Source organism: Lutra lutra, chromosome 4 (assembly GCF_902655055.1).
Source record: "Lutra lutra chromosome 4, mLutLut1.2, whole genome shotgun sequence".
NCBI classification, from domain to species: Eukaryota; Metazoa; Chordata; class Mammalia; order Carnivora; family Mustelidae; genus Lutra; species Lutra lutra.
This window is the reverse complement of record NC_062281.1, coordinates 140,037,330-140,058,355: the sequence shown is the minus strand read 5'-3', so window position 1 is coordinate 140,058,355 and position 21,026 is coordinate 140,037,330.

Sequence of the window (21,026 nt, the reverse complement as noted above, 5' to 3'; positions counted from 1 at the left end):
TCTTCTGATTATGTTTTCTCTGGCTGGGCACAAAGACTGAATCATGATTGTTTGCTTATTTGTTTGTTTGTTTTTGACATTTCATTTATGAGAAATGCCTCTCTCAATTACAGGAGAATATAGTTCCTTTCTTAGTTATGATAAATAGAGTAACTAGAAGTGATAACATGAATTAGATTGATTAGTAACCATGTTTCTATGGCTACTTGCATTCTTGAACAAAGAGAAAATAAGCAGATTACTGAATGTTATGGTGTCAGAGTATTTGTTTTTCTTTTGGGTATCTATAGGTGATAACAATTGTCTTTTATTTAAAATGGAGAAAAGGTTTAAATTTTCATTTATTTGTGGGGTAGCTGCTTTGTGGTAAACAAAAGCGAAACTTCTTCCCTAAAAACCTGTAATTGTTGTCATTTTAAAGAAAATAAATAAAAATGACAGAAATGTTCGCCCTCCACAAAGATCTGTAAGGTCCAATATATCATGATTCAGAATATTCATATTCTAAGTTATCTAACTGAATATATTAATTATATTTAAAAAGTCCATCAATTAGAAGTGGTGAGAGATTGGTCTGCCACAGCAGATGACAAAAGAAGGCTCGCAAGGACAAGAGTGTCCATCTCATTAAAGCACGGGCCTAAATAGAGGGGCCTTGTAGTACTTCTGGTTTCTATCCCATTGACAAGACCATTCTCATTATCACACAGTCATGTCAAATTATTTTAGCCTGATACTATTACACTTCCATTTTTCCCCATGCCTCTTATTCTATTTCCATGCCCACCAACTGAGATTCTAATTATGTTTTGGATGAAATGGACTGATAATGTTCACCTATTATCTGTTTTGTTGCAGTAGTTCTACTTCTTATAATAAACTTTGATATGGGTATTCCTGCTCCATTCATTACTCTTGAACTCACTTTATAGGGATCTATTGTTACAAAATACATTACTTCTTAATTTCTTTATGAGACCAAGTTTTGAGACTGTAAACACTGAAGGTTACTGCCTGGATAATGGGAAATTTACCAATGCCAGCTTGCAATACCTCTTCTCAGATAACAAATGCACCTTTCCATAGGAAACAGAAACAAACCAGACATTATATATGACCACAAGTAGAATTAAAGATTTGTTTGTCTTTGTTTCTTACAATAGTTTTACTTTTCCAGGAACATAAGAGAACAACTCCTAGAACTCCTATTCTATTTACCCATTTCATCCAAACTTCTGAAGTTTGGTGTGTTTTTTTAAGATTTTAATTAATTTATTTATTTGAGAGAGGGAAGAGAGATTGAGAAAAAGCAGGGGGAGAGGGAGCGGGGCAGGGGGAGAGGGAGCGGGGCAGAGAATCTGAGGCAGACTCTGAGCTGAGCACGGAGACCGATGGAAGGCTGGATCTCAACATCATAGGATCATAACCTGAGCTGAAACAAAGAGTTGGAGGCTTAACCATCTGAGCACCCAGGCACCCCTGAATTTCTGAAGTTTTAAAGCTATGTCCAAACTCCTTTTCTTGTACAAGTATATTGAAATCTGGTTCTAATTATCCATGCTATTCCAAGGTATATTATAGGTAGTTGAAAATGACAGTAAATATTTGACATCGATTCCATTATTCTAGATATAGGGTCCTGAATGCTTCCTGATAGTTTGAACATTAAATCATGAATATGCTAAGATGAAATTTAATTTAAACTTAAAACAGTTCATATTGCTTTTTAAGCACACAGTGCTTTCTGAGTAGTAAATGATTTATAAATGCTTCTTGATAAAGGTGAAACAAAATTTTTCTAACAATAATAATATATGAATTGTACTTTTCATTATTTTACTCTGTAGCTGAATTTGAGGAAAATGAATCATATTTTTCACCACTTAATCTTTTTAGTTCTTTTAAAGATCAGAATAATTTTGATGCAGTTTTGAACCAATAGCGGGGGTTTGTGACAGGATTTGTAGGCAAACACTTTACCTGCTCTCTAAAATATACTTAATTCTAGACCCTTTATAAGAACAATTATTATAAGAATAATCCCATTTTAAAAAATTCTTATCTCATAATAATATCTCATAACTTATGTTATAGTGCTTTACATTTAAAAAATTGCTTTTGCATTCTTTATCTATTTGACTTTAGCTTATAAGCAAACTTGTTAGGTAGACTGGACAGTTATTCATTATTCCTCTCATGCACTTGTAGATAATGAAGTTCAGAGGATATACTGGATATATTAAAGTCACCCAGTTATTTAGTAATAGACCCAAATCTGAATTAAGAGTTTCTTCTTTCTTTAATCAACTTTATTGAGGTATAATCTGAAGTATACCATTTGAAGGTTTTTTAAATTTTTATACCTCCATGAAACTACCCCCCCACAATCAAAATATGCAACATTTACATCAATCCAATAAGTTCCTTTGTGCCCCTTTGCAGTCAATCCACTGCCTCCCCGCCTTCCCCACAATCACAAGCAGACAGGGCTCTAGGCAATTCCTGATGTGAATTCTGTTCCTAGAGATTGGTTTTGCTTTTTCTAAAATTTCATACAAATGAATATTTGCAATATTTACATTTTTGTGTGCAGTTTCTTTTACTAAGCATGTTTTCGAGATTCATTCATGTTGCTGTATTTATCATTATGAACTGAGATGTTTGAATCCTAGGTAATTATTATTTCTAAGGAACAGTTTTATAGTGCTTCTTCCCCTTTATCCAACTTTAAACAGTTTTAATTTTTTATTCAAAAACTAAGACTGGGCTTTTAAAATTGTCTCCTAACTAATACCCTCATTTTGAGTCTCAGCCATACTAACCATGTGGTTTAAAAGTGCTCATTCGAAAATAGAATTTTGTCAGCCCCAGGCCGACCACCAAATTGCCCACCTCAGTAGTTCTCAAGGTATTATAATAGAATCTAAAGGGATTGCAAGAGTAAGTTGAACCAGTTTTGCTTCTGTACTCACCTCTCTGCTTTCAATCAAAACAAACCAGTGTTTTATCTATTGTATGTATTAGAATTCCATGTAAACTTTTAATTTCAGAAAGAAAAGTTACTTGCTTAAAATTTTGAAAGTAGCTAATCCACCCCTGCCTATCCAACCTGTGTCTTTTCTTGAATCCCCCTCTGCAATTACCCTTCTCCCATTCACAGATTATAAACTATGTTCTGACCACACATTGTGCTCTTAACTCCTCAGGCTCTTTTACTTTCAAGGCTTTTTCCCAGCTGCTACTTTGCCTGGAGTAGTTTTCTACTCTCAGTCTTTACCCAACTAACAAATACTTCCTCATCACTTAAGATTTTAAACTCTAGGGGCACCTGGGTGGCTCAGTGGGTTAAAGCCTCTGCCTTCAGCTCAGGTCATGATCCCAAGGTCCTGGGACTGAGCCCCGCATCGGGCTCTCTGCTCAGTGCAGAGCCTGTTTCCCTTCCTCTCTCTCTGCCTGCCTCTCTGTCTACTTGTGATCTCCGTCTGTCAAAAAAATAAATAAAATCTTTAAAAAAAAAAAAAAAGATTTTAAACTCTAGATATACCATATTTATGAAGTTCTTTTGACTCCTTCTCCTAATATTTAAGCTACTGTGACACCAGTTTCCTAAAATATCACTGAAGCACTGTGCTGGGAAAGTAGTTTTATTTACACATGCTCATTTCTAGTAATTATTCCTTACCCATTTATATGATTACCTTGGAAATAGCTATTCTACACAACACTGACATGAATCAATGGTCACAGTTCATTGATGAGGAGTGATTCATGACTCAGAAGCTCTCATGCACTTGCTGCCACTGGGATATAGTTCATCTTTTCAGGATGGGCACACAATCCAGAATGGGCCACTCATACTTTAGTTCCCATTTTTGCTTACACTAGTTCAAGCTGAGTTTTCATGACCAAAAAAACCACAAAAAACTCTTCTAAAATATATAAACACTGAAGTGCATTTATTTGTTTTTTTCAAATCTGCAATTTCCTTGACTGCTATCGTGTTCTTTATATCCTGAACAAGTAGCCCAAATGCCAGCTGCAAAACAGATATTTTTTTTAAATTAACATATAATGTATTATTCGCTTCAGGGGTACAGGTCTGTGAATCATCAGTCTTATAGAATTCACAGCACTCCCCACAGCACATACCCTCCCCAGTGTCCATAACCCAGCCACCAAATTCCTCCTCCCCACCCCCCAGCAACCCTCAGTTTGTTTCCTGAGATTAAGAGTCTCTTATGGTTTGAAAAACAGGTATTTAATAAATGTTTAAGGAGTAAATGAACATGGGCACCTCGGTGACTGAGTCAGTTAGGCCTCTGCCTTTGGCTCAGGTTGTGATCCCCGTGTCCTGGGATGAAGCTGCACATCAGGCTCTGTGCTCAGCAGGAAATCTGCTTCTCTCCCCGTTGCTTCTGCCCCTTGCCTCTCCCCACTCCCTCTCCCCACTGCCCGTGTTTTTTCTTGCTCTCTCTCTCTCTCTCTCAAATGAATAAATTAAAAATTAATTTTTTTAAAAGGAGTGAATGAACAGAAAGGTGGGTGAACAAATGTGCCTGTGGAACATAATAAAGAAGAAGGTATGGGAGCTAATTTAAAATTAATTGCAAATTTAAAACAACCATACATAAAAATATAGAAAAACTGTTGGGATTTAACATAAATATTACAAAATAAAGGTACAAACAAGTGGGTAGATAAAGGTTAAATTGGAGAACAAGTTTCAAAATTTCATAATTTCAAACTGCCATAAGGGTCTGACAATTTTAAATCTTACAGAGGCACCTTTCTTAATTAAACAGTTTTCATATGTGTACAATTGCAAATAGCCATTTCAAGGAAGCCCTAAGAGAGTAAGTAGAAATTATGAAAGTAAACTTATTCATAGGTAGGAAGAAAGTGAGAAAGCCTCACCATTGGCCTTTGCTTTTTAACATTAAGTGAGGTGTGCATGCTAATTCCTTTCTGGATAGTATGTAACAGAATCCTGGTTAACATTCCATTGCATCTTCAGAAGGAAACAATTATTAAGGGGAAGCAATAAAGATCATTTGAGGTCTAGACTTAAGTCACTAAAGCACCCATGTAAATAGTAATATGAGAATGTATTCTCTTTATTGTACCACACAGCATTAGTGACTTCATAGACAGTAACAAACTCTGGGTATACCAGATCAAAACAATAACCCTGTCTTTGAATACAGAGCAATTCCACAAGGGACATGAACACAGAAATAAATTATAACATGATATGGTAAAATTATGTAAAAGGATATGAATAAAGTGAAGCAGAGATAACCTTAAAATTCACCAGAAAAAATTCTCAAAGAGCTTAGTAAAGAGATTGGAGAATATGACCCATTCTGAAAGAGTTTTAGCCACTATTCATCTCTCTTCAGCTAGAAGTAGCAAGTTTTATTGGCTGTCTCTTCCTTATCCCCCATATTTCTTTGACTAAGCTATATACTAAGAGATATTGGAAAGAAAGGACAATTCACTAAATAGAGTAGAAGCAGTGGAAGGATTATTTAGGTCCTATTATTGCCATCATATATATTTATGTTATATATTATTTTGTTTAATCATCTACAAGGGGCTTATTCTTATGAGCTTAAAAGGGATAATTGATTAATTCTCTTTTCATATATGAGATATACTGATAATTATGTGTGTGTAGGATTGACTCTATGAAAGAGGGAGATAGGCAGCTATTAATTTGACTTGAGGAATATAGTCTTACTAAAAAATATTACCTTCTTTCTGGACTGCCTTTGCCTGAATTTCTTATGATGAAAGCCATATTTTTTGGTTAAGACATTTTCTTCAGAAGTCATTCTTACTATGCACGTACTGGAAAAGGAAAGCTCATTTGCATGTTAACAATGGCTATTGTGCTAATGTGTCAGTGGGTGCCCAGCCCAAAGTAGGATATGAAGAAATAGGACAAAAAATTGTTACATTTTGCTTAAAAAAGGGAAAAGAAAGAGTCTCGAGTATGAAAAAATTCTTAAAGGCAGATCCAAGAAATCAAACAAAAAAATGAAGTACCACATTTGGAAGAAAGTAAGGAAACCACACTTGGAAGAAGAGATAACCACAAACTATTCAGATTAAAAAGAACACATTTTGCGGGCGCCTGGGTGGCTCAATGGGTTAAAGCCTCTGCCTTCAGCTCAGGTCATGATCCCAGGGTCCTGGGATCCAGCCCCACATCGGGCTCTCTGCTCAGCAGGAAGCCTGCTTCCCTCTCTGTCTCTCTGCCTGCCTCTCTGCCTACTTGTTGATCTCTGTCTGTCAAATAAACAAATAAAATCTAAAAAAAAAAAAAAGAACACATCATTTTGTTTGCTTCACAATTTTTATTATGTATTTTGCCCTTATAACCAATGTGATTTATATATCTTTAGTGTGTGTGTGTATTGCTTGCTTTATGTAAACCTATACATTTATTTGAGGGATTGCCATTGAAAACCTCCATGTGATAGACAATACTATAGGATCTAGAGATAAGATGGTGAGCAAGAATGGCTCAGGTCCCTGTGTCTTAAAGACTAAACAGTCTGTTGGAAGACACAGACAAATTTAGTGAAGTACCTCATGTGATAGGAGGTATACTGGGAATTTAGGATTATTGAGGAGAATTTAAGCCTGATGTGAGGGGTGAAGAAGGGCTTCTAAAATAAATGCTTTTTAAGCTGAGAGCTAGAGTATATACAGGAATAGGCTGGGTCAGACCAGTAGAGGCAGGAAGGGAGAAGGCAGAAAGGATAATATGTGCAAAAAATAACTAGCAAGAGGAAAGACTGAAATTCAGAGATCTATGAGACATTTGTATAGCTAAAGTTCAGAGTATGAAAACAATGTTAAAAGATGAAGCTGTAATGTTCTAGGATTTTGTTGGAACAACATGCAGAGACATATTGTTCTTAGCTTAAGTAAGTAGTTTAAGAAAGTAAAGGAAGGATATATTATACACCTAATGTGATCTCCCATGAACCAAGGATCAGGGATCTCTTTGCCCTCAAGAAAGGAGGGAGTTCAGAACTTAAATGATACTAGGATTCCTCTTTATCATTCATCTTTGTTCTCTTTGTTGGCTTCATTCATACTCCATGCTCACTGCTAATGCTTTCTCTACTAGATAGGCTATAATTTTGCTTTCTTTGCTTCACAGAGTAGATACTCAAGTTGCTTGCTCAGTCCCTGTCATTATAGTGAAAAAAAACTTCTTACACAGTTGGCATGGTAAGCCCCAGTATTCATTTTGTACTTAATTGTTGCAAATAGGCAGTTGGTGCAAGATAAGATAATGAGAATGCTTTCCCTGGCTGGTCTTTTGAACGGAAATAATTTAAGCTTGATTGATATAGGACCAGCATATCACCATGAATACTATAGAGGAAGTTCTTTTAGGATAAGGTGAGGGGCTATGCAAACAACTCTGTAGATAATCCACTACAATATAGTAAACAGCGTTGAGGAATTTGGCCTCCAGTACATAAAAATACGGGCTTTATCAAACTGTCAAAAACCTTCATTTGGCTAAAGAAAAAAATACTTCTTGAACTAGTGTGCTCTTCTAGTGTGTTCAATATTTGCAATATATCCATTTGCTTACAACTTCTCAGGAGCAAAATCACTGTGAAAGCAAGATGAATTTCTTAAACAGATGAGTCAAGTCCTTTTATTCTGTGTGACTCTGCCACCAAGTCTGAAGACTTGACCGATTCTCATACCATACTGGTCCCACAGAGCTCTCCATGATTTCATGATTCTGAGTTAGGAGAAGTGATGGGTGGGAGCAGATACTGTTTAAGCATTTTATTTATTTTTAGCATTTTGATTTCTGATTTAATGAGATTTTCTAATATTTAATTTTGGATGGAGCTCTGCAGCTTTCTCCCAGATGCCATCATCTGCATTTGACAGGCTGTAGATAGGAGAAATACATATAATCCTTAGTCATGGGTCAGATTACATATGAATGGTGCAGTATTCTGACATACCAACAAGCAAATGTTTTGGCAAAACACGGAACAATACAGACTGGCTGGGTAGCCCCTTTTTAGTCCTACTGGCATGTATTAGAAAAATTATTTTAAAGATTTTTGGATCCTGTCATACTGAGAGTAAAGGAGTCCCGTAGAGCTTTTATTTTTTGTGCTATTCAAGAAGAATAACAACTATCTTTATTAAGTACATTTTGTATTCCAAATGCTTTATGAAACAGTACATTAACTCTTTCTTCCTCAGGTTTGGATGAGATCTCAGCACTGGGGAAAACACATACACACACATACGTCAAGTGATTGTGCCAGTTAGTACAGTTTTGACAAAATAATCCAAAATTCAGAAGCAAAAAGACACCATTTCCTTATGCTCACATGTTCTGTGGGTCAGGAATTTATATCCAATATATGATATCTCAGCTGATTCCAAGGCTGGGGATGACTCAAAAACTAGGAACCAAAATCATCTAAAGTCTTACTTACACATATGTCTGGCACTTGAGCTGAGAGAACTCAAAAACTAGAATTGCAGACTGGAATTCCTACATGTATTCACTCTAGGTGAGTCTGGCTTCCTCAAAGTTTGGCTGCCTCTAGGTATTTGGACCACTTACATGGAAACTCAGGAATTCCAATGCAAATATTTCAGCAAACAAGGCTGAAGCTTCATCATCTTTTATGACCCAGCATCAAAAGCCACATGATGTTATTTCCACCATATTTTATTAATTAAAACTTCTCACATTTAAAGGAGATAACATAGACCCTCCTTTTAATGGGAGTCAAATTTGTGGTGCTATGTTTTCAAAAATATCAGATTACATAGGCAGAACATGCTTTAAGAAACTGTAAAAATTGCATTGAAATTTTTAGCTCATTACTGAAGTCAAGGATAAAAAAAGAGATGTGAGGAATTAGAGAAAGCAGATCTTGGGATTGCTTTAAAGAAATTGTCAGTATGTCCTGTATTCCACTGTTCCATGTCAATCACTGTGAAAAACGGGGAATGGGAGGAGATTACTTTGGTCTCACATGAGAAGAAGAGATGTTATATGAGTTTGGAGAGTCTGAATGCACGTCCTGAAATTTGAAGGATGCAGTGACTGGCATCTGACTCACGTCTAAAAAGTCTAAAGGTTGAGAGCTTTGACTAACTAAAGTAGCCCAGAGCAGAAGAATTAAAAAGTCTTCACTGTAAGTAAGATATACCTCCAGAGTTCCAGAGTTCACCATGGCAAGGATTCCTATGTGATCTCCATGTACCAGAAAAGAGATAGCTATAAGTTGTCTTGAAAATAACTCTAGGCCAATCTCCTTTGTTCAAAGATTAAGGACACTTTGGGATAAGGAAGCCAGAGGTGTTAGAGGAAAAAGCTAAATGGAGATGGATGTGGCCCACTGAAAATTATCACATGCATCAAGGAACTGAAGTCAGAGATCCACAGAAGTGACATAGGAAATGACTATGAATATTTACAACATCTGGTAAATATCACTAACAGTAATTACAAGTACAAGTAAGACCTTCTTTGCTTCATACTTTTGCTATCTTCTATTGTCTCCCAAAACAGCAATCTGGTAAGAGAAAGTGTCAGCTAAAAATAAGAATGGAAGTCTTCCCTTCATCCCAACTAGAGGATAAGGGAAAAGAAAAGATTTTAATTGAATGAAAATTCAATGTTTCAAATGCCTGTGGATTGACTTGTTATTAAAACTTGGGAACAGAAGGTATTCTTGGAATACCTAAGAGGGACCATTCTATGATATCTGCTGAATATTTTTTGCAGAATTAGAGGAAAAATGAACCTTAGAAAAGATGGCAGTTTGTAGAAGCAGTTGTTGGGAGATAATCATGCAGTATGCTTACTTTCTAACTTTTTCTAGTATTTCAATAAACTTGATTCATATATATTAAATTTTATTTAACTCACAATAACTTTAATGAGGTAGGAAATATTATTCCCTGAAACAGATAAAAGATGACCATAAACCCTTTGACATTCCATTCATCAAGAGATGGAGCTTGTGTGTCCTTGCCTTGAATGTAGGTCATCTCTGTGATTGCCATAATGGAAAGAAAACACAGAAGTGATGTTGTACCAGTTTCTAGGCTGACTCATTAAACACTAACACCTTCCATTTCCTTTCTCTTAGGAAATTTTCACTCCAGTTTTAAACCACAATGAAATCCAGCTACTCTGAGGGTATCATGTTAGAGAGACTACCATGTAGGCGTTCCAATCAACTAATACCAGCTGAGTCCAAACTTACCACGTGGTATCAGACAAGGGAATGATGCCATCCAGGACCCTACAGTCAAAACCATTTCCCAAATCAATACCAGTGGGTGATCTCAGTCAACACTGAGGGAGTCAACAGAAAAATTATCCAGCTGAGCCTGTCCAAATTAATGACACATAAAAGCATAAGATAAAATAAAATAGTTAATGGTTTTTGTCTTAAGCCACTGAGTAAATTAATTTGCTACACAGCGATAAATAGCTAGAATATCCCCATTTTATAGAGAAAGAAACAAGGCTCAGAAAGGTCAATATTTTTCCAAGAAAACATTTAACAAATGATAGAAAATATTTAAAATTTAGTTTTTGTTTTTTGTTTTTTGTTTTTACTTCAAATTCTTGCCACTGTGTCATACTACTTCAAAACCAAATACTGGCTTGACTGGGAAGCTCATTTATTATTATGTCACCCTGTATATTCTACATACAGCAATATCAACAAGGACAACAGAGTAGAATTATCATATCCAGGAAGTTTGGATGGACTTCAAGTACTGTTTGGGGTATATTTTCTTTTTAAAGCTTAATATTGATATGCTGGATTAATTTATTTTATAGGTCAACTAACTGACACATAACTTTGCTTTTTTGTGTATTTGTTACCTAATTTGCTAGCACTTAATATAGTTCTTCTCATTTAGCTATTAACAGCTATTAACTGTATAGTCCCTTCTAGAAATTTTGTACATATGCATGTATATATGTGTGCAATTATTCTTTCATTCATTAATCCATTCATTTGTTTTCCCCTTGCTACTTAATTTTTCATGGCTTTAAGACTGGTTTCCATAATTAGATAAGAACAGACATAGGGTTTTGCATTTTTTTTTTTTTCCATTCCTCAAATTTTAACTTGTGGTGCAGAGGATAGTCCCTGGTTGAATTTCAGGAATTTTAAAATACCCTCAAATTTCATGCAAAATCCTAATTTGTTTCTTAGCCTTAGATCTTTCAAGCCTCTCTGCTCTATGAAGAGAGAGGATCTTAACTACTACACCAATACTGAAAATCATCTTTTCCATAATGGGCACTTTTCTGGGATTGGGGAATTTAGCAAGGAACAAAGTCATCAAAATTATTCCCTCATGAAGCTAACTTGCTATATGAGGGGAATACAGATAATAAACAAGAAAAATGCTAAAGGAAAAAAAAGGAAGCAGGAAATGATTGGTAGTTGAAATGCAAGATGTGGACCCTAAGGAAAGCTAAACTGAAAAAGCAGATTTTTGAGTAATGAACTCAAGGAATTGTGAGAATAAGCCAGGTGAGTTCTAGGAGAGAACATTCTAGGCAGAAGGAAAAGCAAATGCCAGAAGACACAGGAAAAAAAAAAAGCCAGATTTTCATGTAGGTTTTACATGATTTTTTTTACTAATTTCTAAAAGAGTACCATGACCTTTGCAAGCAATGTCCTCTAAAGAATTAAAATGAAGGTGGCTAAGACCAAGGTAGTGACAGGACAGGACAGGTGTTGAGAGGTGCAAATATTTTGAAAGGAGAGAAATGGAATTTACTGACATATTGGGTATGGCATTGGAGGAAAAGGGAAGTCAAGATTAATCCCAGTGTTTGCACCAAAGTAACTATAAAAATGGAGTAGTTGTTAACAGAGATGGCAGACTGTAGTAGATTAGGTTCTGTGGGAAAAAACAGAATGAAAGGCAGATGGATTGATGCATCAGTAGAAAGATATCTATGGAGGAAAAAAAATGAAAGCATGTACATATGCATTACCAAGGCTGCACTCAGATAATATATACATACATATACATATATATTAACTACTATGTACTGAGTTGCTATAATGAGTTTGATGTTATACTTTGCTTTATATTTGAATTTGATGTTATACTATATATATATATATATATATTTATACACACACTATATACTTTATATTTATATTTGAATTTGATGTTATACTATACTGTCTTAGTCAGGGTCCTGTCATGAAAAGAACAAACATATCAAGTATTTAAAGAGAGGGTGTTTTATGTAGGGAATCAGTTACGCAATTATAATCACTTATAGGTGTTGGAAAACTGGAAAAGAAAAAAAAACAGTAAAGTAACCTAAAAATTAGAAATTTATATGATCAGATTCTGCCACTAAATCTGTGAGAATAAAATGTTGCAGGAATATAAGGTTAGGTAGATACTGTGAGTCACAGGCAACCAGGGTAGAACTTAGAGAAAACACACGTTTCTTTGCGGGGGAGGGGGCAAGAAGTGACTAAGGCCTACAAAGTTTCAAATTTGCTGTTATAAAGTAAGTATTGAAAAGTAATGTGGTGGTCTTTGAATGTGTCAGCTTGGCTAGATTGCAGTCTCTAGTGATTCTGTCAAACACAAATCTGGATATTGCTCTGAAGGTATTTTATAGATGTGATTAAAGTCTTTAATTAGTTGATATGATGTAAAGGAGATTATCCTAAATAATCTGGGTGGGCTTGATTCAATAAGAGCTGAATTTTCCCTAAAGAAGTAATTCCATCTGTGAACTGTAGATTCATCTCATGTCGCAGAGAGCCAGCTTGCCTTTCTTGATGGCCTGTTCTATGGATTTGACTTTTCTAGCCAGCCCCCACAATCAGCATGAGTCTTGCAGTAAATCTTTTAATATATGTGTCTCCTACTGGTTCTGCCTCTCTGCCTGATCTCTAACTAATACAAGTACTAAAAGAGAAGACACCATGACCAGGTGAGATTTATCCATGGGATGCAAGGGTGGTTAAACATTCTCAAATCAATCAATGTGATAGAACAAATCAATAAAAGAAGAGAGAAGAACCACATGGTCCTCTCAATTCATGCAGAAAAAGAATTTGACAAGATAACAGCATCCCTTCCTGATTAAAATGATTCAAAGTAGGGTGCCTGGGTGGCTCAGTGGGTTAAGCCACTGCTTTCGGCTCAGGTCATGATCTCAGAGTCCTGGGATCGAGCCCCGCATCGGGATCTCTGCTCGGCAGGGAGCCTGCTTCCTCCTCTCTCTCTGCCTGCCTCTCTGCCTACTTGTGATCTCTCTGTCAAATAAATAAATAAAATCTTTAAAAAAAATGATTCAAAGTATAGGGATAGAGGGAACATTCCTCAACTTCATAAAATCTATCTATGAAAAACCCACAGTGAATATCATCCTCAATGGGGAAAAGCGGACAGCCTTCCCTTTGAGATCAGGAACACAACAAGGATGTCTACTCTCACCACGGTTATTCAACATAGTACTAGCAGTCCTAGCAACAGCAATCAGACAACAAAAAGAAATAAAAGGTATTCAAATTGGCAAAGAAGAAGTCAAACTCTCTCTCTTCACAGATGGCATGATACTTTATGTGGAAAACCCAAAGACTCCACCCCCAAACTACTAGAACCCATACAGCAATTCAGTAATGTGGCAGGATACAAAATCAATGTACAGAAACCAGTTGCTTTCTTATACACTAACAATGAAAAAATATAAAGGGAAATTAGAGAATCTATTCCATTTACCATAGCACCAAGAACCATAAAATACCTGGGAATAAACTTAACCAAAAAGGTAAAGGATCTGTACTCAAAGAACTATAGAATGCTCATGAAAGAAATTGAAGAAGACACAAAAAGGTGGAAGACCATTCCATGCTCATGGATCGGAAGAATAAACATTGTTGAAATGTCTATACTGCTTAGAACCATCTATACTTTCAATGCCATCCCGATCAAAATTCCACCGGCATTTTTCAAAGAGCTGAAACAAACAATCCTAAAATTTGTATGGAACCAGGGTTGGGGTAAGGTGAGCCTGGTGGTGGGTATTAAGGAGGGCATGTATTGCATGGAGCACTGGGTATGGTGCATATACAGTGAATTTTGGAACACTGAAAAAAATTAAATTAAAATTTAAAAAAAAGAGAGAAGACAGGGAAAAGGATGTTCATAGCAAGAAATAAGTCAGTGGGAGGGAAGTGTTAGATAAAGGAACCAAGGACTGGATTAGAGGCAAGAATAATCAGGTGAAACTTTGACAAATGAAGTAACTTTTGCCTCAGCCATGGGACTTTTATCTTTTCTATTTGGACAGTAGTCAGTCTTTAATCATGACTTACTCTGGAGTTTGAAGTGGAAATGCTAGGTTAAAACTCTCCTATGAAGACAGAAAGGAGAGTGATTATGGTAGATTGCTATGTTAAAGGCCCCCAATGAATTACACCTTGTATTCATACTCTGTGTCACTACTGGCACAGGTCTTGGCCTCGTCATTTGCTTTGTCCAGTAGGACACACTGGACGTAGTAGTTCCTGAAAAGGAATTTTGGATTACACTCTAGCAATGCTGTTTGAAACTGCATTTTAAGAAGCCCAGCCTAGAGAAAGAGAGAGGGAGAGAGAGAGAGAGATGGGGGAAACCAAGAACCAGACTCTTAACTATAAAGAACAAACTGATGGTCACCAGAGGAGAGGTCGTTGGTGGATGGATTAAATAGGTGATGGGGACTAAGGAGAGTGCACTTGTGATGAGCACCAGGTGTTGATGGAAGTGTTGAATATTGTACACCTGAAACTATTATTACACTGTATGTTGACTAACCAGAATATGAATTAAAGCTTTAAAAAAGAGAGAAGTCGGTCTAGTCTCCATTGATGAATCACTACAAGCAAAGAGAGGCCCAGCTTTCCAGCCATCCCTACAATGCCCAGTCCCCAGCAAACCTACCAGCTGGATATAGTTGTGTCAGTGAATGCATGCCAGAAAAACCACCCAGGGAACCTAACAAACCACTAACAAATAAAAGGTAGTTTTTTAATCTGCTAAATTCTGGAGTGGTTAGTACAGCTAACTGACACATGGGTAGTCTTTGGTAATGCTATATCTTAAGAGCACAATCCCCAATATTATTAGTAGAGTGCCAGTAGGTAATATTTTATCCACATTCATTTTAAGACATTTTATTCTCCTGTTTGCTCAACTATTTTATAATGATAAGAATATAAGCTAATTTAATTTCTTACCTGAAAAAATAATATGCATGAATATAATTATATAAAACTATTAACTGAGACTAAGTGATACAGTGGTCATTGTGAACTTAGGAAAAAGTGAAGTGTGGATATAAATAACAGATATGAATAACATTATCAAATAGACAGTTTTATATAAGTTCAGAGAATAATACTATAAAAGAATAAAACCTCCTGCTGCCCAGCAGGATTGCAAAGTTGTTTTGCACGCTTCAATCAGAGCCATTCAGGAGATATAGCTCCTAAATTATAACTAATTCCCTCTGAAGATATGGTTCTGCCTCCTAATACAGATTTGGGAAACTCCCCCCAAAATACTTTTATTGACACTGTTACCTGGGCTACATTCATTGCATTTCTAATTCCTTTGTGCTCTGCACATCTGAGGGTTAGATTCAGCGATGCAGGACTCAGTTTCCCTGCATTCTTTTTTGTCCTGAGTTTAGTGGCACATACTCTCAAAACTGTGCTTTTTTCTTTGGGCTTGTAAGGGTCTTTATCCTTCTCCTTTAACCTCTAAGTTCCCTTGCCTTGTCTACCATATTAAAACTCTACTTGTTCTAGTGGCCTGATAGAGATACAAGCCCATTACTGGCCAGTATATTTCTTTAGTCTGAGGGAGCAGTTAATCCAATGTCAAACTACTCTGATTTTCAGGAATGCAAAAGGGGCAGAATTACTAAAGAATGACTTCTCTTCCCCCCATCTTCCTTGTGATTCAATGAGAATATTTGTTTGTTACTATACTACTGGAACAATTCTCATGCAATGGGAAAAAAATAAGAGATGCTTCCATGGTCTTTCTCTTTGCTTGTTTTAAATTATGACACATGTATATCTCTTAAAAGTAGATCTTTACTACATCAAGGAAGAAAATGTAATACAGTGGTTAAAATTCAGATGGACAAGGGTTTACCAGCCAAGATGAATGGGCAAGTTCCTTAACTTCTTTAGACTTTAGTTTTCTCTTATGAAATCAAAGAATAAGTTTGTTGTGATAAGCAAAGTTAGGCAGTTTATATGAGGCTCTAGGCTGAGTTCTGTAGCATATAGTAAGTGTTTAATATCAGGAGATGTCAATAGTGGCCATGCTTATTTTCTTCATGCATTTGCTTGGGAGAAAAACAAACAAAAAAAATACCCCCAATTCCAGTCAGTCCGATAAATTATAGAACGTAAGTCTTCATCAGTAATTTGCTGGCCAAAAAAATGCTCAAGACCTTGGATAGGAAAAATGTCCCTTTTTCTTGTCCATTATAGAAGGTAGTTGTAAGTGGATTTGATGAGCTTCACCTCCTTGGAGTTGAGGCTGAATCATTCATCAGAGGCTGTTAGAAATCATCTAAATCTGCTCTAACAGTGGCACCATCCCTGCTCCTGGTAACCTCACGTTGCACTATCACTCATGGGTGTTAAATGTGCTCTCTCCAAGGCAGAGCTTTTATACTCAGAATATTCAAGTGAGCACTGAAGTGCATTGCCAAAATTAAGCACTCTGAAAATTAAAAGCCCAGGGTATGTATTGAAAGTCGTTAACCATACACTATTTCAATAATTGCTGTCACAGAGCAAATATTAGGTTGTTTGGGCTTGTGCAGCTTAGGAGGCTATATGTGGGGGGGAAAACCTCTTTTCTGAGACAGAGATTCTTTCTAGAGCATAAAGCTAATGCAGTGAGACAAGCATTGAAGTTAGTGTCAGGAGAACTGGGTGGCATGCCAGCTCCATTTTCATGTGAATATGTTCCAGTGGTTTACTTCTCTGTGTCTTAGTTTCCTCTTTGGGAAATTGGAGATAATCATACCTATTGTAGAAGGCTTTGTGAGGTATGTATGTGACAGATTTTCTTACTGTAAACATCAGTTAATGGGTATAAGAATTGTGTTTGCATAGAAAACTTGTTAGATGCCAATTACTAGGCCCTTCTCTAGAGATTTGGACTTGGATCTGGGGTAAGACCTAAAAACCTAAATATTGAACATACATTCTAAAGATCCTCAGACCCTCTTCAGGTCAGCTATAGACCACACTTTTAGAAATGTTTTAATTTTTGTAGACCACATACGTTTAAGTTGTTTAGTCCCACTGATGATCATAAAAGAAGGAAGAGTCACAAATTATTTTCTGTAATCTTTGAAAATACCAAATGTGAAAACCCCTGAGAGAAATGTATGGATTCATAATGTCCTCCCCGCCACAACTATTTTCAGCATAATTAATGTTATCTAGAGTGAAACAAGGGATGAAAACATGAACATGCCAATAAGTAAAGACCCATTCTAATGCCCTAACCACCATAACGTCATGTGGTTAAACATACTTAAGGCTTGGATGTGAATAGAATGATGGAGAGAAAGAACATAGAGCAATACATACAAAATTGATCTTTGTTTTGGCCTGAGTAAGCTAGCTAGTGCCACAGATCTGTAACTTCCACTTAACCATATAGCTATATCCCCCAAAACAACCTGTTTCTTTTATTTTTTTAAATTTTTTTAAAGGTTTTTTTTTTTTTAAGATTTTATTTTATTTATTTGAGGGAGAGACAGTGAGAGAGAGCATGAGCGAGAAGGTCAGAGGGAGAAGCAGACTCCCCATGGAGCTGGGAGCCTGATGCGGGACTCGATCCCGGGACTCCAGGATCATGACCTGAGCCGAAGACAGTCGTCCAACCAACTGAGCCACCCAGGCGTCCCCAACCTGTTTCTTTTAACCAATATCAAAGACATGAGACAAAACAATAAATGGGGGAAAACCAAAATGTGTAAGGATATCATGGTGTTTTTCTTTTCCCCAAGTCAAATTCTGAACCATAGTTGTCATTGTACAGATTATACTCCAGAAAAAGCTGTTGTCATTAGTTTCCAGATACCACTATTACAAACACAGATAATTTCTACCATCCCCATTACCAAGAGAGACTTTTCAGAGACAAAGTCAGTATCTATCTCTGGGTTATCATTTGAAAGATGCCTAAAAAGACTTGGTGCTCTGGCTAAAAATGGTGACACAAATCTGCCACCAGCTGATTCTACATAGCCTTTTTAAAAATAGAATTTAGAAGTCACTCAGTACTTATAATGAATTAAATTAAATAGGTATTTCATCCATATCAAAAGGAGTCAAGTAAGCAGACATTTACTGGTTTCCTATTTGTTTTAGGAAGTTAGATAGCCATTAGAGACTTTAAATTACATTTTTAAAGTTTTGTTTCAGACAATGTTGACTATTTTAAGCCAATTCTCCTTATAATCAAGTAAGGTCTGTATACAAGTATTATTTATAAGCTACCAAACAAATAGGCTCATCAGACTAAGATCCCAAAGATGAAGAAAACACAGAAATATAGATCTGACACTGAGAGCAATTTTTCCCTTCACAGCATTTGCTAATTTGAAAGTAGTAGCTGAGAAGCTAAGAAAGTGGTCAGAAAAGGCTCACAGACTAGGAGAGTAAAAATTAAAGGTCAGAGCCCACCAAGAGTGAGGGGTCCCAAATTGGACAACAAAAATTTATGCTTCAGGATTAATAGTCAATCTGAAATATACTAGCTCTCTTAGGGCTTCAAATCTCAATGCCTTTTTCCTTTAACATTAAATGCCCTTAACCTAGGATATGACAGAAGCAAATCTACTAGAATAAGATAACATTATTTAGAATGTGAAATGATCTCTAGAAAATATCATCTAATGTTTCCAACCAGTGGTGCTGGGATAATTGGATGTCCATACAGAAAAACAATTGCAAGATATTTCATGATCTACATATAAAAATAATGTTTAATAAACCTAAAAGTAAAGGCAAGCAAATAAAGTGTATAGAATATAACATAGCTATAGATAACTATCAAAGAGAACATCTTTGACTACACTAAAATTAAAATTTTCTTAAATGAAAGAAACTTTTAAAAGAGGGCAAAAACAATCTATGTTGTTTTTAAAACTTGAAAAATATATGCCCAAATAGGTACTTGTGGCCAGATTATGTAAAGAATTTCTGCAAATAAATAAGAAAAATTCAGACAACCAGCAGAAAAGTGGGCAAAAGACCTGAACAGGCACTTTACATGGGAGGATATCCAAATTGCTATCATTAAGGAAATGATGCTTCATTGCATCACTACACAGCTACAATACTAGCTAAACACTTAAAAAATTGACTATAGCGTTGGTAAATGTGAAACAATGAGAATTATCACATGCTGCTGGCAGAAATATAAATTGGTACAATTACACTAAGAAAACTACATAGAAATAGCTATTAAAGTGAACATCTGCATATTTAATGGCCCAGAAATCCCAGACCTAGAAATGTGTACATAGGTACACCAAGACATGTATGAATAATTCAAGAATATTTATAGCAGCAGCATTATTTATAATTGTTACAAATTGAGGAATAAACAAATTAGAATATATTTGTGCAATTCAGAAAATATAGAGTGTGGGGGGAAGTAAAATCTCTGCTATATGTAATAGTATGGATGAACCTCAAAAACAATATTAAGATAAAGAATACAAATTCTTAAAAATATTCTATTATTTTGTATGTATGATATCCAAAATATGCAAAATAAATCTTTGGTATTAAAATACAAAAAAAAAAAAAAAAGTGTTACCCTGGGGAAGAAAGTGTTTAATACTTTAGAAATGTCACGAGGGGGCTCCAATTCTGTGTTATTTCAATTTCTTGACATGAGTGGGCATTATACAGGTGTCCTCCTTTTTGATCATTCATTAAGCTATTTATTTGTGACTTTGTACTTTTCTCTATAGGAAACTTCAGTTTTTAAAGTTAACATTATATCCTTGGTGAAAGCAGCTGATTTTTGAAGTACCTTTTCGTCACTTTAGATGTCAAAGCCCTGAGGATCACAGTTAGGGCCATTTATAAAATTTATTATAGCCATGACCAGCAATTGAATTCAAATCTTTAGGGATAGGACCCAGGAGTTTATTTTCTTCAATTCCTTGGGTGCATTTTGGCAGCCAAGATTGAGAACTACTGCATAAAGCCTTCCAAGTCTTTCTCAGTTGCATCTATATACCAAAGCTATTTTCCCATTTGGTACTCAATAGTTGTATTTATATTGATTAATATACAAGTATGTATAGTATGAGAACATCCATAATTCTTTCCATAAAGAATTCTGTAAGCTCAATTTTTACAGGAAAAGATAATTGATCTTTGAGTACAATTGATTTACCTGTGCTTAAATATTTTTCCTTAATAAAAGGTTTATATATAAAATTTAGGTTTTATTATATTATATTTTGTAAATTTGGTCTTATAATATTATAGAGTTCCTGGGATATCTCAAGTATTACTTAAAATAATAAAGTTGGGAATACAATAATTCTAGGAATATTGTAACTATTATTGTCTCCTTGATACACATTCGGATGGAAAAAAATAATTAAAACTGATTTATATTGGGCTTTTAGAAACAGACTTTGGCTTAGATGATACTGTTAAGGTTATTTAAGTATTACCATAATGGTAGGAAGAACTGCACAATTTCTCACCCTTCTTGTGTATATGTCCTGTATAATCCTAGGGATTTTAAATTATATTTCTATAATGAGGATAATATATTTTATTCCAGTGATCAGGTTATATCATATAACACAGTTGACTTTAAGAAAGGGAGATCATTCAGGTGGATTTACATAATTATATAATCCATTTAAAAGTACACTGTTTTCTCTGACTGGTAGC